This window comes from Paroedura picta, chromosome 9 (genome assembly GCF_049243985.1).
Source record: "Paroedura picta isolate Pp20150507F chromosome 9, Ppicta_v3.0, whole genome shotgun sequence".
NCBI lineage: Eukaryota > Metazoa > Chordata > Lepidosauria > Squamata > Gekkonidae > Paroedura > Paroedura picta.
In genome coordinates, this window is record NC_135377.1 from 42,155,366 (window position 1) to 42,182,564 (window position 27,199).

At 40.2% G+C, this 27,199-nt stretch overlaps 2 long non-coding RNA genes across 2 annotated transcripts in view; one reads left to right on the forward strand and one right to left on the reverse strand.

Annotated features, from left to right (window-relative positions):
- LOC143844239 (uncharacterized) overlaps nucleotides 1-27,199 on the reverse strand; it is a 134,689-nt gene that overhangs the window by 63,686 nt on the left and 43,804 nt on the right. The window lies entirely within an intron of this gene.
- LOC143844238 (uncharacterized) lies at nucleotides 7,864-25,378 on the forward strand. Its single transcript, XR_013233882.1, has 5 exons — nucleotides 7,864-8,065; nucleotides 17,054-17,124; nucleotides 19,977-20,066; nucleotides 24,052-24,124; nucleotides 25,195-25,378. It is a non-coding gene; the product is annotated as an uncharacterized LOC143844238 (long non-coding RNA).

Genomic DNA, 27,199 nt, shown 5'->3' on the forward strand with positions numbered 1-27,199 from the left:
AAACTTGTTTCTGATTTTTTGGGAGGTAGAACTGTGGAGAGGCATGCTTTGTGTAACAACTTTGGGGGAAAATTATTTTTGGCTTTGCCTGCATGCTTGTATGCCTATTTGTCACTCCAGGCCATTTGCTTAAAAAGAACACCTGTCTCCAGGAGAAGGGAGAGGGAGGTGGGTGTGAGGGCAGGACATTGGAGGCAGCGATAGCATTTCTTTGCCTCCATACATTTCTTTAGCATGTAGTGGGCTGGTTGTCTACTGGGGGAAAGCACTTTTAGTTTGGGGAATCCACTTTATGCAAATCTCAACTAGTGCTTTAAAATGGTGGATGTAGTGAGATGTTGGCCAGATGCAGAAGGTTGGTGACACTATGTGGAGCAGCCAGAACCTAGCATCTTCACAAGGTAAGTATTTCACTATATTTATTGTGTGCAGAAAAAGACTTAAAGAAAAGTAACTTAAATTTCATGGTCTGCCACTATCCAGTTCACCTGAATTCTGTGGGTTGGCATAATGTCCTCAAGAGAAAATAGGTACTTGTTGGGTCCTTGGGCATTTCCACAGAAGTCACAGCTCAGACTGTCCCTTTTAGCCTCTCACACAATTTGCTCAGATGCCTTGATGTCTCACCCCCCCCCACTCTCTCTCACTCTCACTCACTCTCACTCTCTCTCTCTCTCTCTCTCTGCATTCTAGCAACAGCAGTCTGGTCGGCTATCAAGACCTCTACTCTTATCCTCCTCCCCCCTTCCTGCTCTGCCTCCCCACCCCAGGGCTTAAAGGTTGTAATCAGCTTTCTTCCCTCTTCTGGCTGGATAGGGCATGATGCTCACTCAGAATCTCAGGCTGGACTGGTCCTCTCCAAATGACTTGGTTTTTTCTCTTCCTCAGCTTTAGCTTGGTTTTCTACCTCCCTCCCCCTTAGTGCATACTGTTGCCATGTTTTCACTCTCTACCCATGGAGGGGGCTTGGGGATGGGTTGCTCTGTGTCTAAGGACTCTGCATGTCAGAGGAAGGGAACCCTGACAGCAATCTTTTATCTGTCCATTGACATGCCAACTGTGTTTGACACAGGAAAACACCAATAAACAAAGGGAAAGGGATAACAAACTCAACCTGAAATATACTCAAAATGCTACAAGTGTCAAGCTATAGCAAATACAATAATATCAAAATAAATATTAATTATATGATGTACACAATAGTAAAATTAAATACATGAAGTAAACTTGTATAATATGTAAAATTATGCCTGCTATCCTCCAATGGGAAGTGCTGATCCTTTGGTTTCCCCCCCCCTTCTCTTTCCCCTCCCCCTCCTGCCCTTTCCCTCCTTCCTTTGGGAGCAAAATTACATGCCATGTAGGAGATATTGCATCATCCTTTCATTCTATTATATAGTTGACCTTAATGTGACAAATGCAACATTTGATTTCAATTGCTGGTTGATGACACACACATCCAGAAATAATGGAAACTTTGTTTGCAAGTTTAAATGTTTATTTGTATATTTATAAAACTTAACACATAGATAATTTTCACTTTATAGAATAGCAATGTGTGTTTGAGAGAGAAAGAATTTTTCAAAAGTAATTTAATACAGCATTAAAATGCTAATTTCTATTATAAGAATTTTTCTTTTCTCTTTCCTTTTGTATTTCCAGTCAGGATTCATGTATATTATATTCTGCATTTTTTAAAAAAAGTATATATTATGACCATTGAAAAAGGCCCTTGAGGCCAAAGTCGTGTTGGTAATTTTACATGTTCATCAGCTTTGTATAGGAAGTTTTTATAGCTTATGTAAAGCTTGTTATCTTTCAAGAGCCTTTTGTGATGCAGGGTAGTAAGGCAGCCAACATGCTGTCTGAAGACCATGAGGCTGGGAGTTTGATCCCAGCAGCCGGCTCAAGGTTGACTCAGCTTTCCATCCTTCTGAGGTCAGTAAAATGAGCACCCAGCTTGCTGGGGGGTAAAACGGGAATGACTGGGGAAGGGAATGGCAAAACCACCCTGTATTGAGTCTGCCAAGAAAGCACTAGAGGGCATCACCCCAAGAGTCAGACATGACTCGGTGCTTGCACAGGGGATACCTTTACCTTTTTAAAGCTTGTTATAACTCTCAATGCAGCCTGATATTCAGGTCCTATGTTTTCAATTTTACTATTATGCATACCATATAATATTTATTTTGATATTTTATGTACTTAGGTTGGCCCTTGTAGAATTTACAGGGAAAAAAATCTAACACCCAATGGCTCCTTAATGCTGGTATTATGAGTAAATAAGTCAACATCAAGCAAAAGCAACCTTCATGACTCTGCTCTATTACTAATATTAATTCATTTATTTCTTCAGGACCTTTTAAGGTCTAAGTTGTATAGGTAGTGGACCTTTACCTGAAAGAGCATTCCATGCATGCTCTTCGACATTCAGTGCAGTTGATGCATGAACTGGCCCATTTGTGTGCAGATTTGGCATGCCTTCCCTGGCTCTTGATCATGAGTACTCAAATGATCTAGGGCAAGTGATCAATGCATCTACATGGGATGCGAGTGGGCTTATATAAATAAGCACTTTACCAGTAGCTTAGAAATTAGGTTTCTCCAGCACACCCCTTCTATACAGAATCACAATCCTTAAATATGTTAGGTTTGATAATTTATTTATTTGCATCATTTGCTAGTAATATCATATTTGCTAACTTCCTGCTTTCAATTTTTTCATATGCTGCTTCTATGAAGAAGTAGGAATACAAGCCCATGATCTGCACACAATGGACAGCAACACCTATTGCCCAAATATATTATAATTTTATGAATGTACATGTGGCAATAATAATGAAGAGAATGTGCAAGTGGCCAAAGGAAGATCATAATGAAATAATTACTCTCAAAAGAAATTAAATACGTATTTTCACTATATCTGTCAATATTAGGCTATTAGAGGCTGATTTTTTATAAAATGGTATATGCCAATGGTATTGTATACTGAACTATGAGAACAGACCTATAAAAGAAAAATCTGCAATATTTCTGTGAAAGAAGATGACCCTGAATATAAAATAACCTCCTTAAAAATGTTAGACATGCACAGATGGGTGGGGCACTTGCTGGGTGGAAGAAATGAGAATTATATTTGAATAAATACTGCATTTTTAACTGTTAATTATAGATTTTACAACAAAAATATCTTTAAAGAGAGATGCATATTTATTCTAAGCTAGCTTGTTATTAACAAATCTCAGAGGTTGAGCAGGTTTGGCCCTAGGTTTACTACGCAGAGTAGCTAACCATCTCTTAAAATATCTTACCTTGGAAATCCTATGTGTTATAAGTCTGCTGTGACTTGATGTCATTTTCCACCACCACCATGTATTTATTCACATCTTGTTGGGGCCTCATTCATCCAAAGTCCTGGTTTAAGTATTGAGGCTCTATATCATTTTTGTATAATCATATTGGACTTGTAGCCCCTCCCCAATTAATTGCCTGCCCATCTATTCATGAGCCTGGTCTAGAACTGATTTCATATTTAGATGCAAAAGTTCTGCCAAGCACAAGGCAATGAGATAACACCACCACATCTAATGTCCAGCTGCAAAACTGCTCAGCAGTTGCTCAGGTTGGACAATATTGGGATGAGGCATTCCAAACCTCAGTTTACAAGTGACTGCTGCTTTTGAAAACTGCATTATTTTGTAGCACCTCTGCTTTCATGCAGAAAACTAATCTTTCAGAGAGCCAAGTCTTTTCATGTCATATTATTTTTCTGTCTTCTGGGAATGGAGCCACCACTGAGCCATGTTAACTCCTCATCTACAGCCAGAAGTAGTGCAGTCTAAGAAAAGTATTAGTGTATCTGTTCCTGGCAGAAATTGATTTACACATACAGAAGAGAATAAGTCAATGAATGTTTTAAAAAGTAGAATGGACTACATACAGAGAATCATATGGGATGCTATTTTGGAATAGTCCTCATGTAAAAAAAACCTGGCTAATTTAAAAAAAAACAACAGCACAGCACATCAAGAATTGAGATAAAAATGTCTTGCTATTGTGGTATTTTTCTGCTTATATGTAGGGATGGGTATGATCTGGAAAAATGCCATTTGTGTCCATTCATGGCTGAACCATGAACTGAACCATGAGCCAAACAGAAGTGGGGAGTTCATTCATTAACTGAACTGGTTTGTGGCCATAGAAAATATCAGAGCAGTGGGGAACAGGGAGTACACAAAAAAGCCTGAAACACCTGAGTGGCAAGTAGCCTGCTCCTCTTTGCTCAGCTGTTTTTGCACTTTTGCAAGCAACAGAAAGCAGAAGTTTTAAGGGACTTGGAGTCCTTTTAAATTCATAATATATGTTCTATCAACAAACTGCCATGAACTTTGGTTTGTGAGCCACTAACATGACAACATTTGTGATTTTCTGTGGTTCAGTTTGTGCCCATCTTTACTTTTAAAAAATATTAAGAAAGAAGATGGTACTTTAGTGAGATATACTACCGAACGCCTGTAGCGTTGGAAAGAATTCTTTAACCAGCTTTACAACCATGATGCACCTCAGGGACCACCACCAGAACCACCACTTATTGACTTGCCAGAAAATATATTCATCAGCAGTGAGCCAACTATCAGTGAACTAAAAAGTGCAATACAATCACTGAAGAATGGAAAGGCACCTGAAGCAGACCAAGTTATTGCTGAAATGATTAAAGCTGAGGGAGACATTCAAAACATCAGCTCCACACCCTCTTAACACTCATATAGTGCTCAAAATGCATTCCATCTAGTACTAATCCTGAAGAAATGTGACAACCAAGAATGTAAGAATTACCTCAGCCTCTTATCAGTTATTAGCAAATTATTTATGATCATACAATCAAGGCTATGGGAACATAGCAAACAAACTGCTTGAGAAAAGCAAGCAGGTTTTAGGTCACAGTGGGGCTGTATTGTCCACTATCTATCAACTAGCAGAGGAATGAGGTGCAGAATGAGAATTGTAATTGTCTTTATTGACTTCAAATCCGCTTTTGACTGTGTCCACTGGGCTTCTCTATGGTGCTAGAAACTGAAAATGTGCCCCCCCAAAATAATCACACTTCTCCAAACAGCATATGGTGGTTCAACAAGCCAAGTCCGAATTTGGAATGAGCTGTCAGATGAATTCACCATCCAGACTGTAGTTTTCCAAGGAGATGTGGCCTCTCCCCTAATTTATAACATTGTTGTTGATGCCATTATGAGAAAAGCATTCAAAAACAGACATGGAGTTCAAAATGGCCAAAACAACTTCCTGAGATATCTAATGTTTGCAGATGATAGTGCCATATTTGCCGATACAGAAGCTACTAACATTCTCTATGACATTGCCATCATAGCCCAATCTTATGGCTTAAACATAAATGTGGACAAAACCAAAGTCATAACTGCAGATGGATCACCAACAAATGTATTTTCAATGGAACCCAAATTGAGCAAGTCATAGAATTTAAATACTTAGGCTCATTGGTGCAAAAATTATGAGAGAAGAACAATGTGCAAGACTGGATGCCCCCACTAGCCAGCCATCAGTGTGGGCAAGGGGTCAGTGCTCAGGGCTCCCCCTGTGACCAGTTTTAAAGTTTTAGTTAGCACCATGGGATTGATTTGTCACTGCCATAGGGATTTTGTAATGGGTGTTTTAATGGGTTAATACTGTATTTTATTGGGATTTTAGTTGACCCACCATGAGCCAGTTTATTGAGAGTGATGGGATATAATTCACAACATAAATAAATGAATAAATTAAAGGAAGTGTCATCTACCACTGAAACCCATAATAGGATTGGCCAAGCAACATCAGCATTTGCCATACTCAAATAATGCCTCTGGAAGAAGACAAACATCTCTCTCAAGACCAAAGTTCATCTCTTCCAGACACTAATCCTGTCAATCCACCTATATGGATGAGAAACATGGACTTTACTAAAACCTGACATAAACTCGAGACCTTCCAAATGGGATGCCTACAGCAGATTCTGGGTGTCTCTCGATGTGATCATAATAGAAATGAGACAATTCATACAAAATGTGACAACCAGCCACAAATTAAAGAACAAATCCAAAAGCGCAGACTGCAATGGTTTGGCCATGTCTGTAGAATGAACACCAGCAGACTGCCTCATAAACTCCTCTGGCAAGAATGACAAACTGAATGGAAGATCCAATGACTGGTGCCAAAGAAAACATGGCTTAAGCAGATAGAGGAAGATCTTAGAAACCAGCAATTGACTATCCATGTGGTCCAAACTACTGCCACCAAGAGTGGAAACACTTGAGAGGACAACATGCTCCACCAATCACCAGCTAAAGGATACAAATAAGAAAAATAAATAATCTATAAAATATAAAACAGTTAAAAATCTATCCCACTGAAATCCATCTACCATCAAGCAGGGTTAGGGAGAGTTCCCTTCTGCTGCCCTCTTTTTTTGTGCTTTTAGAGAACAGTGAAGTTTCCAACAGTTCTGGAATGAAACTAGAGGCCCAGGGATCCACATGTAGCATTCACACTCCAATAGAATATCATGATCCCACAGGAATTTCTGGTGCTATCAGCAGCAATGTTTGTAGGGTTTATGTAGTCATTGCTGGATTGAATATTTAGCTAACTGATAATTTACTGCATTTCTCCTTTCCTCCAAAGTGCTGCAGAAACTGGAGCCTTGCATCTAACTTAAATAAATTTAATCTTACATGCAGCCTTTCCTGGGTTCACCCAATCATTCAAGAGCAATTTTTTCATCTTGAACCACATATTTTTGTTCTCTCAAGTTGTTCTCCATAGGCAAATGATGTAACTCAATTTTTCTATATCTATCAATGCATGGGCAGTTCAGATTTTATTTATGTACTATCAATCAATGGATAACCGTGTCTAGCCGCATTGTGTCTACCATCAATCAATGGATAGCTGTGTCTTCCTGCTAGTGCAGGGAGCTGGACTAGATCAAGGGTAGTCAACGTGTGGTCATCCAGATGTCCATGGACTACAATTCCCATGAGCCCCTGCAAGTGTTTGCTGGCAGGGGCTCATGGGAATTGTAGTCCATAAACATCTGGAGGACCACAGGTTGACTACCCCTGGACTAGATGACCTTGGAAGTTCATTCCAACTCTATGATTCTATAAAAATATGGACACATAATATTCTTAGAAAGTATTTGGTTTAATGATTGAGCTGTAGCATGGGTTAAACATTATATTTACTTTTGTGCAAAGTTTACTTTTCTGGGGAAATATAACAGGTTTTTTGAACATTTTTACAAATGGACAATCTGTAGCAAGCCATTCATTGTGATGACAGACTGAACTTCACAGCTATACAGTATGTTGGTCCTCCACAACAGCTGGTCATGTTCTTGAAATAATTTCACAACATATTCATTCTGATGCACATTCAGAACCCAATGCAGGATGCCTATTTGGGCAGAAGGAGAGGATTTGGATTTGCTCCTTCCATTAAAATAACCAGAGAATGTGTCATGGGCCAGAGAACAGAATGCTAATTCATGACAATTTTACTCATAATGACCCAGCTGCCCACCAAGATACACCTAAGCAATTATTTACTCTTGGCTAGGACGATTAGAACTGAAACACATCACTTGCTTTGCTTCTATACTTTGATTTGTGAAGATAAAGGTTGCTTGTAGGTCCTTCACAATGTCTTGGAACCTTACTAGGTTAGAGTCTCAAATGGAACCTTAAGTCATTTGGACAAAAGAGAACAGCCACTGGTCGATGTGGTTGTCATGGCAAAGAGAACCTGGGATTTGTTAAGGATTCCTATTTTACAGTTTCAGAGAAATGGTGTTGTATTCAAGAACAGCATTGCCACAATTTAGCAGCACTTACTGAAGTCTTTGAACAAGAGCATTCAGAGGATGTGGCAGCATGAACACTGTACAGATCACTTTGGCACATATCCTACTTTATAGAAAGTAAACGTTGGGAAAGGAGTGCTTATCTACAAACAGTTGTCTCCAGCTCACAAGAGAGAAAACAACTGCTGTTGAGAGGTAGTTTCAGGGAGGGAAAGATGGGAGTGGATTAAGCACCCTCTGTCCATATTGTTCCATGTGTTTGCATGTTATTTTAAAATTACATTTGGAAACATACAAGGACATGCCATCCCATTTCCCCCTTTCCCACTGACAGCCTAGCCCTGTAGGCCTCTAACAGGGTCCTTTGTCTGGCATGACCACACTCCTAGACACACCAGACTAGAAAACCATTTTATGTTTTTATTTTAGCTGCAGCAAAAATAAGACAGTCACAGGGGACTCATGACCACAAAAACCTGTGGAAAGAGCAAAGAGTTACACAGAATTTTAAATGTCTACCTGATAGAACTAGCTTAGAGGCCTGGAGCAATGCAATAATGCCAAGAATGCAATAATGTCCTCTGCAGGTTCATTTTAATCCTTCCCCAAAGTCTCTAGGCTAGCCCAGGAGTCCTGATCTCATCCTTCTGATGTGGCAGGATCACCAGGTCAACTCTTGTCCTCCAAGCTTATACTAAACAGAGCATATTACTAAACAACCCTCTACCTCTGTCATCAGCCTATGCTAAGCTATTAGAAATAAGCCAATGACCCTTAATGTTAGTCAAAATGTAACTTCTTTATCACTAACCCATCACCAGTATTTCCTCTTTCCTTTTCCTTTTTCATCATAGCCTTTCCCCCTTTTCTGCTTCCTTCTCTCCTTTTAGGGTTGCAAACCTCCAGGTGGAGCCTGACGATATCCTGGAATCACAACAATTCCCAACAACTGAAGTCAGTTTTCTCTTAGGATTGCTAGCTCCAGGTTGGGAAATTCCAAGAGATTTAGGTGTGGAACCTTGGGTGGGCAAGGTTTGGGGAAGGAAACAACTCCAGCAAGATATAATGCCATAGACCTTCCATTATCACTCGTGCACTAAGTAAAGAAAATTAGGAAAAGTATAATTTAATAACCCCTCTTCTTGCCCCTCCCCACTACCAGTGTATTCAGCCTTAAACACAGCACCTTGGATGGTCTTCTAGCAACCCTCTCAGTCTCTGCTGCATTTGTGCCTACCTTTTTCTGTCTCTGTCTTTCTCACATACAGCTCAGCATCTCCTTTCTCTTGCTTTCTACAACAGCCAAACATACACACAACCACCCCCCTTGGTTGGGGCACCCTAAGAAGGGAACCAGAAGAGATAGGGACACTACTGTAAAATAAAAGAATAATCACACTAGGACTGTAATTGTCAGCATTGCATGTATGAACTGGCATTGATTAAATCTTCATTTACCTTCTTTGACCCCCAATATATTTTTTTAATCAGTAAAATTTACTATTGCTTATTCGAGGTAGAGATGTAAAAAAATGGGTCAAGGTCAAACCTGATTCTTCATAACCCAAGTCACCTGAATCTCCATTTTGGTAATGGGATAAGGAGTTCAGTTTGATTCAGGAATCACTGCCATCAGCTGATCTGCAGAGTGATTTCTATCTAGGCATAGTAATGGGTATGGAAGTTTAGGAGCTTTGGTGAGAAGGGAGCATGGAACTCTCCCACTCTTTGGTAGTTTGGGCTTTGGGATGGATCCTAAGGGACAAGGCCATGCCTGTGAACCTGCCTCTCTCATGCGGTGGGGGCGCTAATAAGAGGGATGGAGCCACTCAGCTGCATGCCTAGGTGAGAACTGCCAGCTGGCTTCCTCTGCCACATGGCAAAGGGATCATGGGGAGGCTAGTGCCCATATGTATTCTGGGGTCTTGTCAGTCCATAACTTAGCCCAGATGGGCTGTGGGGGAGATTCATTGGGTGGCAGGTGAGGCATCTAATGCTTTGACCCATTCAGAATCATAGAATTGGAAGGGGCCATAGAGGCCATCTAGTCCAACCCCCTGCTCAACGCAGGATCAGCCCAAAGCATCCTAAAGCATCCAAGAAAAGTGTGTTTCCAACCTTTGCTTTAAGACTGCCAGTGAGGGGGAGCTCACCACCTCCTTAGGCAGCCTATTCCACTGCTGAACTACTCTGACTGTGAAAATTGTTTTCCTGATATCTAGCCTATATCGTTGTACTTGTAGTTTAAACCCATTACTGGGCGTCCTTTCGGTAACGCAGCCAACGGTAACAGCATCCTGACCTCCTCCAAGTGACAACCTTTCAAATACTTAAAGAGGGCTATCATGTCCCCTCTCAACCTCCTTTTCTCCAGGCTGAACATTCCCAAGTCCCTCAACCTATCTACATAGGGCTTGGTCCCTTGGCCCCAGATCATCCTCCTTGCTCTCCTCTGTACCCTTTTAATTTTATCTACGTCCTTCTTGAAGTGAGGCCTCCAGAACTGCACACAGTACTCCAGGTGTGGTCTGACCAGTGCCATATACAATGGGACTATGACATCTTGTGATGTGATGATGTGATGCCCCTGTTGATACAGCCCAAAATGGCATTTGCCTTTTTTACTGCTGCATCTCACTGCCTGCTCATGTTTAGTTTACAATCCACAAGTACCCCAAGGTCTCGTTCGCACACAGTGTTACCTAGAAGTGTATCCCCCATCCAGTAGGCATGCTTTTCATTTTTCTAACCCAGATGTAGAACTCTACAACTTATCTTTATTAAATTGCATCTTGTTCTCATTTGCTCATTTTTCCATTGTGTTCAGATCTCGTTGAACTCTGTCTCTATCTTCGGGAGTATTTCCCAGTCCTTCCAATTTGGTGTCATCTGCAAACTTGATGAGTAGTCCCTCCACCCCCTCATCTAGATCATTAATACATATGTTAAAAAGTACCGGACCGAACCCTGTGGTACCCCATGCTGTACCAGTACTCTCTGGGTCTGTACTTAATACGATAAAATAAGCTGTGACCATGATTTTACCACCAATGGTTTTTGTGTGTTTATTCCATTGGCTCAACCTTTATCCCTCCTTGAAACCTGCAATTATTGTGATAGAAAGGTTATTTGGTTGGGATATATTTTCATTCTTGTTTGAGCTTCCTCAATTACCTGCATGCAAAGTTCCTGACAAAATACAATAACATTTACTGGCAAAGTTCAGGGGAGGGCAGTATATAAATATAATATCTGGTGTCATTTCTCTTTAGTTCATTAAACTGAATGACTTGTATAGAGCATGGTAAACTTTTCTGTACATTCCTTCCTTTGCACCCATATACCGAGAGTGTCCTTTATAGCAGGGGTAGTCAACCTGTGGTCCTCCAGATGCTCATGGACTACAGTTCCCATGAGCCCCTGCCAGCAAATGCTGGCAAATGCTGGCAGGGGCTCATGGGAATTGTAGTCCATGAACATCTGGAGGACCACAGGTTGACTACCCCTGCTTTATAGAATACATGGCCTAGTTTTCGTGCCTGTGTGACACTCCATAAGTTGTATCTGCAGTGAAATGTTTATTCAACCCCAGGTATCGGTGTAAAAAAGAAATTACTAGTAGCAAGGTAAAGAAATTACTACTTATACTCTGCTAATGCTTTGACGTTAAGATATACCACTTTTACAATTAGGCAAATGGCTGAAAATTAAGAAGAAGAAGAGTTGGTTCTTATATGCCGCTTTTCTCTACCCGAAGGAAGCTCAAAGCGGCTTACAGTCGCCTTCCCATTCCTCTCCTCACAACAGACACCCTGTGGGGTGGGTGAGGCTGAGAGAGCCCTGATATCACTGCCCGGTCAGAACAGCTTTATCAGTGCTGTGGCGAGCCCAAGGTCACCCAGCTGGTTGCATGTGGGGGAGCGCAGAATCGAACCTGGCATGCCAGGTTAGAAGTCTGCACTCCTAACCACTAGACCAAACTGGCCAAACTTAGTGTTTTGTACCTAAATTTGAGTCTATATTTGAATTACACTAATAAGATAGAATTTCAAATCTTTCCCTACATTCCTATTAATTTGAGAAGGTGTCTAACTCTTAATGCAGATAAGAAACTTTATTAATATTAAGAAAAAAATACAGGGACTAGATCCAAATGATTACACAAACATATTGGCCATTCTACATCTGCTGGTGACAATGAAAAGGAATTGAATTGGTGATGGAGATGGTGAAATAAAACTGCAAAAGTGAACGCACTGGAGTCTAGTGGCAAGAGGACTTGAGCTGGCCGAACAAATTCCACAGCACATGGTACAATGTCAGGCCTCAGTAGAGCTCTTTGCACCGCAGCAACTATTTGAGCTGTGTCCACAACAACTGAATGAAAAATGTCCTGGGTTCATGAAAAGCCTCTGCAGGCACATTGGCCTAGTGCCCTTTTAAGCAGAGTTATGTTTTTCTAAGCCCATTGGCTTATTTTATTATACAATGATTAATTTATTATATAAATATTATAAATTGTCAGTCTCATTTCAAGGCAAAAGCTGATTTTTTTTATTATTTGTCTTTTAAAATCGGAGGCAAGAACAATAAGAAACTGAGGGGAGGGCATGTGATGGCCAGAAAGTCATCTAATTTTGTGAGAGAACAGTGTGATTATGCAAATTGGATGCATCTGAATTTGCTCAGAGGGAGTGAGTGGCCCCCTGCTCGTGACCAGAGAGAACTCTGTGAAGTCCAAGCAATGACTGAAAATAACAAATACTTTTAGAAAGCGAACAATAAAAAGAACACATCACGCCCTCAGAAAAACTAAGCCACTCAAGGCTGGTGTTCTTATTTCCATTTGAGAAACTGCTAGAGGGAATTGGAAGAAAGATTTCCTAGATCTAGTCCTGAATACAAAGAATTATGCACTGGACTGATGTTTTCCCAACTGCAATCTTCCGTGTGCCTAGTCAACGCACTCTGGTTACAGAGGAGCTTCTTAAATTGAAACAGCACCCCCAAATAAGGACTTGAGACACTGACATATAGGTTATTAAGGGTTGACTGTCAATTAAACATCTCCCAGTGACAGTGAATTGCTGCTAACAAGCAACCTAATGCAGCTGCCAGTGTTTGGGACAAGCCTACTATGACCAGATTTACCTGTGACTTCATTTATCCTCATCTGTCCATAAAACCACACTATATCAAGCCTCATCCTCATCCTCCATATTAAGCCTTATCTTAGTAACCACTAGCCTGAAATGCCACTAGACTCTAATGAGTGCATATCTGCAACTCTACTTTGGGTAATACTGCTCAGCTCACCAGGTCTTTGAAGCTGATGATGGAGACAGAAATGCTAAAATTTTACTTATGGCAAGAAACCTGGGAGTTTAGTTTGAATGACCCATTCATTTCCATTCCACGTTGGACCATCTTGCCAGAGTTAATCTCTTTTGAACAAAGGACAATCTGGTTTGAGTCAGACCACCCATTTGTCATGGAAATTCAGAGACATTATCAGATGCTTGACGGGGGTGGGACTATATTTTATAATCCTCCAAATAGTAACAGAAGCCTCTGACATCAGTCATGAAAATATGCATGAGGCAGGAGAAAGCAGTTTATTCCTCTTTGAGAAGAGGCTGACTTAAGTTCAGTTCCATTGACCATAAACATCTGGAGATTTGGGAGTTGCCCTTGTATTTTGTTTTCAGTGGAAACTGGGTCTTCAGAAGGTAGGATAGGGATTGAGGACTTCTCTGGTATTTTGTTACTGCAAGGAACCCTCAACACACTCTGAGAAACATGCTACAGCCCAGGTAATGTGTTTGGCTGAGATAGTATAACTGGAAAGCTGTTTGTTTGAACATCTCTGTGCTGTGTTGTTGTGTGCCTTCTCTGTATTTCTTTTTTGTTTGGCCCCTTTTCTAATCCTTAAAAAACAAACTCAGCCACCCTTTCCCTTTTTAAAACTCTTTTAAGCCTTTTTATAAAATAAGCCTTTTTATAAAGACAGTTTTTGGCTTCCCTTAGTATAATTTATTCTTCCGAGATATTTTTCTGAATCTCCTCCCTATGAGCTACCTAACTGGCTATAGGGTATGTTGTAGGGCAGGTTTTCTCAACCAAGGTTTCTTTATGGCCCTGGAAGGGTTTCCAGGATGGAAGGGAGTTAATTAATTTAAAATATATATATATTTTAAAATGTTAAACATTTATCATGTGATAAAACCATATATGGTCATATAGACCTCTCTATAGCCAATAATGGGCTTGGAGAAGGTGGGAAGAAGGGGGCAGATATGGGTGTACACAGCTATGCTTCCCGACCATATTCTGCATGATCACGCAACTTCTGGGATTTCTCAAAACCTGAAGACTGTTTCAGGGGTTTCTCAACAGTAAAAACATTGATAAAGGCTGTTCTACGGCTTCTATCCTGTCTCTTTATTATTGTTCTAGTCCTGTACTAGAGAATATTTTCTCAATGGGTCAGTCTGGATGTCCTCAGGAGATCCTGAGTGGTGGTGTCTGGTTACCAGGCTGTTTTTCAAGGAACTCTTGGTCTAAGGGACTTTCCCAGCAAGGAAAGTGACAATTCCCTCCTTCTTCTATAACAAAGTTAGTTTATCGTGCCAAAGTAGTTATGACCTAACCTGTCAACTGACCAGGCCTAATGAGAGAATACCATTACTCTCAGGAACATGGTCAAAAAGGTCCCTTCGTACCTTTTGAATGAGGTCCAAAGCATGCTTGGTTTGTTCCTCAAAGACCAACAAGCTATTCTTATAAAATCTCCAGGGAGGATGACCAGGCCAGCTCACAACTTGCTGCAGAGTTAAGGGCAGGACAGAATAACTTCTCCAGCACCCTTCCAATTAATTGCCCTACGCAAAGCCATTGAACGGATCATCAAGAACAAATTGTGTTCTAATCTAAAATTGGGCTGACCCAATGCAATTGCACAGCCCTATATACTGAGAATCAAATAGTTTGTAGTATGAAATTGTGATTCAAAGAAAACATCAAAAATCATCATGGGATATGTGGAAACCGTAAGTGCTTCCAAAAAGCTTTTTGAATCCCAGCTGGATTTGAACTAATTCATTGTAATGTCTGTCACCGTACACCCAAGCTTTGACCTGCTTTCCTCATCACTTTTCTCTTCTTCGATGGCATTCAAGGTTGTGTGATATCCTTAGATTCTAGAATACATAACTATAGAAATAATTTATTCATTTGCAGCTGCTCACATTTTCTTTTGAGCATCTGTACAATATCATGCTGTCAGAGTCCTTCAAACTACAATGAGAAAATTGGCTTTAAAGCAGGTTAAAATTTGTTCAGGTTGAATCTTGAAAGATGAACGAACAGTGTATTGTTTCCCATTTCATTTCATTTTTTAAAATTCACATATGCAAAAAAGAGTTTGATAATCTGCTCTTTTTGTATCAGTCATGCTGAGAAACTAAATAATACAATATGGAAGCTAGAAACACAATACTAAAGGTACTAGAATATAACAGAGGGTTAATTTGTATTATATTGTTCCTCAAAGACCAACCAGCTATTCCTATTTTGTTGCTTTATTTGAATATGGGGCAAATCCTCATAGGCAGAAACAATTACCCAAATTGTTCTTGATGTTGAATCAAATGTATCATTTTAGGGTTTAGCAATATATTTTGACCCGAGAATGGTGAAGCTTTTGCAGATGCTGTTTGCTGTATTTGATTTTCCTCTACATCTAGAGATATTACCGTGGTGTTAGCGTTTTGAAAAGGAAACACTATTTCTAAGACACTCCATACTGGCTCATGCTTACATTTGCAACTCTCCCCTAGTGATGGAACTTCCTGAAGATAGACTTTTATTATATACATCCAATTGCAATAGATTTTTGTTGTTATTTGCCCAGTATTCTCCAATGCAATTAGAACTATTAGAATTGAAATGAAAGATAGAGGGGGACAGAGAGAGATCATTTTAAATAAGCACAACATGAATTTCAAGTATGGTACATATCTAGCTCTCTCTCTAGAGACGATTGAATAAAATTCTTATATACTATTTCCCATGTCTGTGTATTACTGTAAAATATAGTTGAAAGGTGAGATAATGAGAAAAAAAACATTCAGGGAATGGAGAAGTCAGAAAGAAAAATACCAAAGATTTGATTCACTGCTTATTTGATTCACTGCCTTCTATTTCAGTAGAGCATTCAATGATGCTTCCAGAGTAAACTGAGAGAGAATTAAGGGGAGTTGACCTTCAGGTATAATCAGAGTTCATAACTGAAACTTGACTATCAAGAGTATTGGAGAAGAATTGATGTTTGTAAAAGAACTAGGAAGTGAACCACAGGAATAGATTTCAGGCCTGTTAACCATATATGACAAATGTCAAGACTACATGATGCTATCAGGTCATCAAATAGATTTCACAGTAATGAGCCCAGAAAAGCCACTGCTCCAGTTAACATTTCTCATTGTAACATCAACATTCCACCTCTGTTAATAGGGAAAGTCCATAGATCACTGGCAGAGACTGCAGAAACCCCCAGATCCATTCTCTAAGCATTGTCACTGGGAAGGACCTCATCATGGGGCCTTCAAAAGCTGCCAGAAGTCAGAGTAGATAATACGGAGCTAGAGTGGCCAATAATAAGTTTCTCAAGAGCACTGCTCAAAATAAACAATATCTTGGTCTAATAAAGTGCTTTAAGCTCTGATCAGAGTATGTTATTAGTTTTTGCTTAATGGATACCAGGTTGACACTAAGACTGTTTCTGCACTAGCAATATAATTTGCACCTGCATTTTTAAAGGGCTAAGTTTTCTGTCTGTTCCCGCATTTAAATATGCCTTTCCACATGCAGTCCCAAATTGTCCTCTGATTTATTGTTCATTTTGGAAATCCCCTATTACAGTGATTTCATCTTTCAAGGCAGAATCTCATCCTCAGCTGCCAAGTTGGAAAAGGCAAGCATTCAGGTTTTATCACACACTTGTGATTTTGAGTCATTGCACACCTCTTTCCTTTTCGCCATCCTCCCTTCTCCCTCCTCTCCAAAAAGTCTGCCTTTATTAAAATAAAGGGATGATCACATTACAATGTTGTTTCTAAGTATATATTTAAAAGTACCATAACAAAGGAATGGTCAGATACTAACTGAATACATGTTTTATAGCTCCCAGAATCCTCCAGGATGGCTTGGCCTTTCTAGAGAAGCTGCTTCAAAGTGGACATACCTATCATCAAGTAATATTTTAGTTAGAGAATTTTGTCTCCTACCAGATTCTGTTTTGCTGTTTTTTCTGACCAAACTCATGTGGTAAAAAAATATATCAAAACACACAGTTCATATTTCATAAAACTGGACTGCTGTGTAAATGTCAGTAGCCAGGGAGGAATGAGTCATACTTTTAATACATTATGCCAGCTGAATGGTCAAACACTTCAGAAGGATGCTGAAGCTTTAGGGATGATAATTGCACAGTTGCAGAGCTATCAACTGCACTACCACTTTATTATTTCTCTATTTAAATTCGTGCAAAAATGTTGTTCTCAAACACCTAGGAATGTTACATTAAGGTTGCTTTTTTCTTTATGGCCAGTGCACACAATTTTCCCCACATAATGTTTCTCAAGTATTGACCCAAATATGTGCTACTACAATTTTAAAATTATTTATTGTATCAGTTTGTGGTAGTGGTAATTTATGTAGAACCAGTGGCATGCCTAATCTATTTGGTGCTCAGGGTGGATAATTTTTTAACATCCCTTCCTCTATTTTCCCCTCTTTTTTCCCATTAAGGCACAGGTGACTCATGGTAACTTTGTAGGGTTTTCAAGGCAAGGGGTGGTTGTGGCTTGGGCATTGTAGTATCTCAGGATCCTTGTCCTGGGGAACTCAAATGCCCACATGGACGAACTTGCCCCCAGTCAGAACCATGTCATCCATTAGCAGTTTCATAATTTGTTACAAGCCCCCCACATAAAGTAGGACATACACTTGGATTTGATCTTTTGTTCAGGGGTGGATATGGATCTGTACCCCGGTCATACCATTGTGCCCTGAAGGCCCAGCTTGGTACCCCACCCCCTCCCTATTGTTAGATCTTACCGTGATAGTAGATCATGAGCCGTTAGCTCATCAGCTTACCAATGCAGGGGTACAGATGTCAGTGGGAATACAGAAGTCAGCCTGGTCTCCAAGACTGCAGACAGAGGATCACTATTGGGGAGAATTTGTTGCATCGCTAAAAACTCCACTGCAGGGTTCCACAATTCTTTCCCCTATCCTATTTAACATCTTCATGTGCCCTCTAGGCCAGCTAGTCTGGAGGTATGGGCAGGGTTGTCATCAATACACAGATGACACTCAGCTCTATCTGTTAATGAGTGGCTGGCTGAATACCCCTCCCCCCAAAAAAATCTTTGGGTGAATGCTTTGAAGCTATGGTGGAGTGACTCCAGCAAAGCCATCTCAATCTCAGCCCCCTGAAGATGGAGGTCCTGTGGCTGGTAAGAAAGGTTCCAAAGGAGGAAAATTACCTTCCCTGCCTTGACAGGGTACAACTTCAGGCTACACAGACCATCAAGAATTTGGGGATGACTTTTGACATCGCTCTTATTATGGAGGTGCAGGTCACTAAAGTAGCATGCCAGGCATTTTTCCATCTATTCCAGTTGAAGCTACTAGCGTGCAGGACTCCAGAACACCTAGCCACCGTGATCCACATGATGATCACCTCTAGGCTAGATTACTACAACTCACTCTATGTGGTCCTCCCTTTATCCCTGATTCCAAAATTACAGCTGGTCCAGAATGTGGCTGCCTAGGTCCTTACAAGGACCCCATAGAGAGTGCATATATAACCAATTCTCCTGCAGTTTCTTTGGCTGCCAGTTGAGTTCCAGATCAAGTTTAAGGTTGTTTGCCATTGTCTGCCTCCACATTGGCCCTGCTTAGCTTCTGAGATCAGACTAGATGGGGGCTATCCACATCAAGGCCCCTCCTCAATACAATAAAATTATTTTCAGTAATAATCATGGATTAAAATAAACAATAATAATGGCCAGAAAATAGATTCAAGTGGGTATATGTGTTGGTCTGAACTTAGCAACAGAGCAGAGTTCCAACACACTATTCTATCATAAAAACAGCATGCTATAATGGTTAAAGTATTTGACCACAATCTGGGAAATCCAAGTTCAATTCCTCACTTGTGCCATGGAAACTTGCTGGGTGACCGTGAGCCAATCACTTTACTCTCACATTCCAGGGTAGCCCAATGTTATCAGTTCTCAGAAGCTAAACAGGGCGACATGCAAGCAGGCAATGACAAACCTCCCAACATCTCTTGCCTTGAGAACTCTACAGGGTTATCATGAATCTGCTGTGACTTGATGGCAAAAAAATTTCATCACCCCACTTGAGTTGTGAGCAGAAACTTGGGAGGAGTTCTGTTCTCCATTTTGAATCCCACGACCTAACTATCAGCCATAACATTCTTCCCTGTCCTCCCTTTCACTCTCCCCCTCTCTTTTAGTGCCCCTGTTTTGGTGCTGATACTGCTTGCTTCCTTAAAGATGGCTCTGGTTTACATTTCTAGAGCAGATTCTTCAAGGCAGTATTTTTTTCAAAGATAGTAAAACTTTGGAATTAATACATAGTCTGTAAAAACAAAAGATAGAGTCCAGAAAATCAGTGCTTATGATCTGTGTTAAGAAGGGAGAAACTGAAGTGCCATGAAGCAGCTGGTATACAACTGAAAAGATATTTGGCATTTTTTATTTGATCTAGCAAACTTCCATCAAAATTATGGATTATTTTATTAAAATATATTGTTACAATGATTTTCATTGAAATAATAGTAATTTTTCACTGGTTTGGGTTTATTTTTGCATTAAAATCAGGATGGATTTCAAAATTATTCTGCATATTCCATTGTATAAACAATTACTAAAATGTATTCAAAGCTTTTTCATATACAAAATATCAAACAGATAATTTAGGTCTTTACAACAAACTTCTCCCCTTTTTGCTTTGTGCTTTTATAAATCAAGGCTGAATGAGAGGATTATCTTTACTTTGTGTCTATTTTTAGATCAAATGCAGCTCTGAAGCAGACACTAAGAAGGCTGGCTGTAGACATCTGGAACGTATTTCCTCCCAAATAATGGCTACAATGAGACAGGTGGGAAGGGGATATTGATGGGTCTGAAAAGCAAGTCTGAAAAGCTACCACAATCTAGCCAAACTCCATTGTTTGCTAACAAATCTCTCAAGCTTCTACCAGCATAAATGTGCTAAGTACAGGTTCTATAACATGCCAGGGTTCTTGTTGGCAATGAGTCTCCAGCACCTTACATCTATACATCACAGATTTTAAGGATGGGAGCTTTGTCCCATCACTTTCTTTTTAATCTGAACCTGACTATTCATAAGAGAATACCCAGGTTGCTGGCCTATATGCCTAGTACTAGCTGATGTTTTGGTAATGGGCCTTGCCTGTCTTAGATCATGTATATCCCAAATATGCTCTGATTTGGACACTGACTATAATCCAGCTGAGACCCTAGAAACCCCCAATGTAGCATCTGTCCCCTTTACGTATCACTTTGATCTGGTTACTGTAATGTATTCCACTAGGATCTTGAGATCAGTGAAAGCCAACACTTTTCTGTTAGACCTTTGCTTGCCTTGGATACTTAATGCATGTAAAGATCACTAGGGATGTATATTACGAAATTCTTAAACTGAAGATATATACGGAAATCACTGGATCAAGTTGTGATTTCTTGTAATAGGAATAAAAATCAAGGATACTTGGGAATTACAACCCTCTCCTCGGTCAAACAATCCATATCCCCCACCCCTAGTTTGCATTATTACCAGCAATAGTATTTCTTCAAGTAGGTAATTGCAAAGGAGAAACACAGAGCTCACCCAGCTTTTGGAAACAAGCTGCAGAGAGCTGCCATTCTCCTTTGCTCCCTCCTTTGTATGGGCAGAGTCCTTTTAATCTTTACAAGTATAATGGCTGGAGGTATCTTGTTCAGGGGCTCATAGAATTGTCTCCCATAGCCCAATTCACTTGCAATTTGTCTCCCATAGCCCCATTCACTTGCAACTTGGAGGTTCTTTAGTGGACAGGCAGAAATATTTCCCCAGCAATTTTGGTGACATTCTGTTATAAAGCCACTCCAGTCTCTCCAAAGAATTCCTAGATAGATAATAGTGGCAAAGCTAGGGTTCTTGCTCACTTCTTTGTTCCCACATTCATATAGATGGATCCCTTTCCTGTTCTCCAAGTAGGGCCTATTATGGACAAGAGTTTTCCCTCACTTTTACCATGCATATCCATCAGTGTTTTTGTTGTTGTTGATGTTGTTTTGCATAGATATCCCTCCATTCAGCACTCAGTTTGCTTTCTGGTTGCTGTTCACCAGGTTTTCTGAGAGTGATTTTGTGGCAGTTTTCCCCCTGTTTCTCTTTTAAACCAAAGGTAATTCAAAGTCATACAGATTCCCTCAGATTTCTCTGTTGACCTTTTCCCACTCCTCAGAGTTCACCCCACTGCCCACTTTGAAGCACTTTGCACTTTCTGCCATCCTCCCTTCCTCATTGATATAAAAGCTCCACTACTGCTTTTTCCATCATGTAAATGTTTGTCTTTTTTACATGTAGGATGATTCCAGTAATATGAGTATATCACTAAACTTAGACCACTGGGAGGAAATTTATTGACAGGTCAGTCTGAGGTTCACATGGATGTCTTTTTGAAATTAAAGAGAACATGGTTCAGATGTAGTGGGTTGTATGTGTGCACGCTCACATGAAGAAAAGTCTAGCAAGCACTGTCCCACAAAATGTGGCAATATTCTACGCACCTATCAGCAACCTCATGAAAAAAAAATCACTGTGAAACTGACAAAACAAGTTTCAAGTCTGATGACAAGTGCCATCTTCATAAAGAGTAGAATCTTTACTTACGGAAGTTTGCTCTCTTCAAAATGAAAAAGAAAAAGAAATAGAACTTGAACTGGCCATTCTTGTGGAGGAAGTTGAACAGGCCTTAAGTCAATTGCCAAACAAGGCCCTTGGGCATTGACATCATACCTGTGGAACTGCTGAGAAGTGTACCAATCAAAATCACTACAACTTTGTGCCAGATAATCTGAGAAACTAATAACCAGTCAGAGGTGTAGAAATGATGTGTTTATTCCCCTACCAAAAAAGGGTGACTTGAAAAACTGTTCCAATTACTGTACAATAGCCCTCATTTCTCATGATAGTAAGATCCTGCTTAAAATCTTACAACAAAGAATAGCAACAGTGATTGAAGTGTAATTGCCAGATGTTCAAACTGACTTTCGACAGGGGCATGGTACTCATGATCACATAGCAATTCTGCACTGGATTTTGGAAAAGTCACAGGAATATCAGAAGGTTGTCTACATCTGCTTTATTGACTTTAAGAAATCTTTTGATTGTATGGATCACAACAAATTGTGGGAAGCCCTGCCAAATTTCGGTGTGCCAGTGCATTTGATCAAACTGATGCAGTTGCTCTATGCAAACCAAGAAGCCATTGTACAGACTCCATTTGGTGACACTGACTGGTTCAAAATAGAGAAAGGAGTGCACCAAGTTTGTATTCTTCCCCCTTCCTGTTTAACTTGTTTACTGAGATCGTTATGAGACAAATTGAACTCAAAAATCAAATACTGGAATTAAGATTGGAGGAAGGAATATAAATAATCTGATGACACTACCCTCCTATCAGAAACTAAGGAAGGCCTAGAACAGCTTATTACAAAGGTCAATGAAGTAAGTTTTAGACAAAAGACAAAAATAATGACCACTGCAAAAAAAACCCCAGACATGTCACAATAACAATTGATTGTGAAGATACATTCAAATACGTTCAAGAATTCACTTTTCTTGGATCACAAATTGATGTGAGTGGCGATTGCAGTATGGAAATAAAACAACAAATTACTTTGGGTTACTCCGTAATGATGAGCTTGAAGCGAACATGGAAAAGCAAGGACTTAAGCCTGACTACCAAATGTAGATTAGTTCAATTTCTCCTATTTCCAATAGCCACATGGCTGTGAAAGTCAGGCAAAAAATCAGACAAGGTGGGAATCAATTGTTTGAACTCTGGTGTTGGAGAAAGCTTCTGTGGGTTCCACAGATGGCAAAAGTCACAAACAAGGAAATACTACAGCACAAAAAGCCTGATCTATCACTGGTTGGTGAAATCACGAAACGTGGGCTTACTTACTTTGGCCATATCATATGATCCAACTCAATGGGGTAAGGATTATGCTAGGATTGGTCAGTGAGAAAAGGAAACCAGGCTGACAAAGAGCATTATGGTTAGACACGATCAAAATGGACACTGACCAGAACATTATATAACTAAAAAAAAGCCATGCAAGATTGGAAATCATGGCAACAGTTGAGCCATAGGATCGCCAAGAATCAGACTCAACTGAATGGCTAACATCATCATCACATCACATCTACCTTCACAACATGTAGACATCCAGAAGAAACAACACAAGCAACCAGCACTCCAGGTGTATGTGGGATACCCAGGAGGCACACACACCTGAAGAAAAGCAGACCTACATGTAGTGGGGCTGTGAGAAGAATCCCAGAGAACACACATGCAGAAAGGTTCTGGCATGTGCCTTAAATAACCAGATTTGTGTCTGGCGGCTAAGGTTGGGCTCTGCAGAGTCTAAAACAATGGACGTGGTGAGATTCCCAGCATAACATACAGAAATCTGGGAAGCAAGTGATATTCTTGTTTGGGGTGAACAAAGCATGGGGTGAAGTCCCAGACATTTCACAGGACAGAGATAATGCCTGAGTTTGCTCTGGGTGAACTCTTGATGAGTTTCCCAGGCAAAAGGCCAAAAACTTAGTTACGTTGACTGAATTAGGCAAATAATGCCTTGATAAATCTGGGATTAGAGGATGGGAAAAGGGTTTAGGTATGGTAGGTATGTTAATCATAGTTAATGGAGTTCCATAGATGAGACAGGGAAAGGATGAGCACTTAAATGGTGATAAGATTAGTACATCTTTAGCTGCACCATTGATGTGAAAATAGGTGTAGTTTTCAGGTGAAGAGTGAAAAGCTAGTGGCTGATTTTCCCCTGTAGGCTGATGATGATGTCACCTGAGGAATTCTGGCAGTTCCTGGAAAGCATGATATCCGGCTGAAGAGTACCCTGTGTGAGTGCAGATATTACTGATCAGTTTGGTAAAATTGACATACATTTGTTCATTTTCAGCACTGGGATGCAATGGTAGAGCAAGATAATAGCAGAATTAAAGCAATGTTGATGAAGGATTTCTTTGAGCAAACTTCCCCTCAAAGAGAGGAGGGATCTCATTGCTAACAAGGTGGCTCCCACACTATGAAGTAGCCTGCCTCAGGCTGTTAGTATTGGCAGAGTTTAAATATGAATAGAGGTGTTCAGCACCAGCTTTATTATGTTCTACTATGAATCATTGCTGTTAGACTCAAATGTTGTTATATTTGGTAATCAGCTTGCCGATTGACTGTTCTGTACTACTTGTAATCTGCCTTGAGTCCCAGTGAGAAAGGCAGACTATAAATGAAAGCAAATAAATATATAAATAACTTGCCTCTGGCTTTCACTAAGCTGATAGTGTGCTCAATCAAAACATTAGGGACACAAATCCTGTTAGAATTCAGGACAGTCACACCCAGTGAATCATAGGCAGATGTTTGAACGAGCTATTGTTTGACAAGCCTAAAAGCCTTTGTATTAACATAATATTTGAAAACTGAAAAAGGAATATTGATTAATTTCAAATGCGTGCAAGATTTAATTCCAGTTGATCAACGATCTTGGCGAGCAGTATTCCTGTGACTAATGCCCAGTGCCAACAATGTAACACTGAAGTACTCCAGAAGGGCGGTACTAGCTAGCATATCAAAGATGTACCCAATATGTCACTCACTAAGATGTGAAAAATTTGAAATAACTAAAAATGGCAGAGTCTTGCATTTATCCTGATATATGCTAGATGGATTTTGCAAAGTAATCACTATACACCGTAGATGTCACAATTCCACCCTGCTAACTAACATTTGAAATGTAATTACTCTGAATCCATTATAATGGGCACATGAAAGAGTTATTCTTCATTCTCTTGTTTTCTTGTTAAAGTAGTAAATTATCAGTGCCTCAGCTGCTACTAGTGAATAAAACAATAAGACTGTGAATGTACATCAGCTAAAGATATGACCCCATCATTGCATATGCTTCTTGCAGATGCATGGCAGCAAATTCACACATCTGAAAATCAGCTGTAATTTTCAAGCATACATGATATGAAAATTTGCTAAGAAGAACTTTTCAAACTGGAATTCTTTGGTAGTTATATGAAACTGCTTAACACAGCACTATCGGATAATATATTGCATGCTTAGACATAAAACAATGGAAATGCTTTGCTTGTGTCTAGCCTAATGATGAGCAAACTCCCCTGGGTTCAATTTAGAGCTCTTCTTTGTAAACCAAGCTATTTTCATGAAATAAAACTGGAAAGTCCCTTGTCTACTCTGAGCCCTGTGCTGGACTGAAGACTCCCATGTCACTCCCAATGACATCATCAGGGTTAACAGAGAACTTCTGCCATCTGTTCCTTCCTCACACCCCTGTCACAATTCCAAATACACTTAACTGGCAGTGGGTGCACTCTCTATCTTTGTGGGAGTCAAGAACCTTAGAACCAACATGGGATTCCTGACAGGTGGGCAACTATCAGAGAGCTGGACAGAGTGACACAGAAATATACCCATAGCACACCATCCCACCTTCATTGCTCCACTACTGTAGTGACTACCAAAGCAGTAAAAGCAACAGGTATGTAAGTGGCTGGTGTGATAAAGGAAGGAGTTATTTTCTGATTCACATGACTGTTTGAACCAATCTCGGGCCATAATCTTCACTTCATATTGGAGACAAGATTATGACCTGCCAAAATTGTACTCTAAGCCATGTATTAATTCCAGTGGCACTGCTAGTTTTACTCATGAAACATTATTAAAGCTGGCTCAACAGACATTATTTCAAAGATTAAGCCACTGGATTATACCTTTTGATACAGGCAATCAATGTACAAATGGCAGTGGTTGCCAATTCTGGTTTGGGAGATTTGAGCATGGTGCCTGTGGAGGGTGTGGGGTGGGGAGGGAAGATGTGTGTGTGGGGGGGGGAGAATCTCAGCAAGCCGTGATGGCATCTATATTATTCAGCTTCCAAAACAGCCATTTACTCCAGGAGAACCAATCTTAGTTTGGAGATCATTAGGAATTCTGGGAGATTTACAGGTCTAATCCGGAGGTTGGCAACCCTTAACAGGGCACACACAAAGGGCAAAATGTCCAGCAAAGACTGCAGAATGCCACAGATGCAAGAAGATTTTACAGCAGTCTGTTGCACCTGAGGGGTGAGAGAGGTGATAAAATAAGATATTGCAAATGACCAGTTCTACCTAGGACCAATTAGATGTTCTGACAATTCTCTGACCCCTGGGAGATCTCACTACAGATTAATGGCCTCCCAGTAAGTTTCAAAATTGACATTGAGGCTGACATAAAAGTAATCCCAGAGTCTGGCTATAGATGTTTCAATAACTCATCTTGCCTTTAGCAGACAACCACAATTCTCACTAGCCACTGAAGGTGCATTTTAAATGCACAGGGTGTGTGTGTGTGTGTGTGTGGGGGGGGGGGGTTAGGCTCAAATGCAATACCAAGGAAAATGTCACCATTTTAGACTTTTTATCCAGACTAATAGCTTTCTGAGCTGTGATACCATCATTGTGATAGGTTTGGTGCAACGCCTAGATGATACTTTCTTACATAACTTAAGAAGAAAAGAGCTTTTTTTTGTATGCCACTTTTCACTACCTGAAGAAGTATCAAAGTGGTTTACAATCACCTCCCTTCCTCTCCTCACAACAGACACCCTTACCCTCATGGCTGAGAGGGCTCTGAGAGAACTGTGTTTGGCTCAAGAGCACTCTGCTGGCTGCACATGGAGGACTGGGGGATCAAGCTCAGTTCTCCAGATAGAGGTTGTGGCTCTTAACTACTATACAAAATTCTTAACCATTATATCAAGCATACTTTAACAACTGTTTTAGCCCATATGAACCTACTCTGGTTATCTTCTGCCCAAATAGTGTACCTTAGCCTCAAACTTTTTAAATTCTGTGGTGGATCATGGGGGATCAATTTTTGAGATGGCCTCAACCATTGCCCTAACTTGG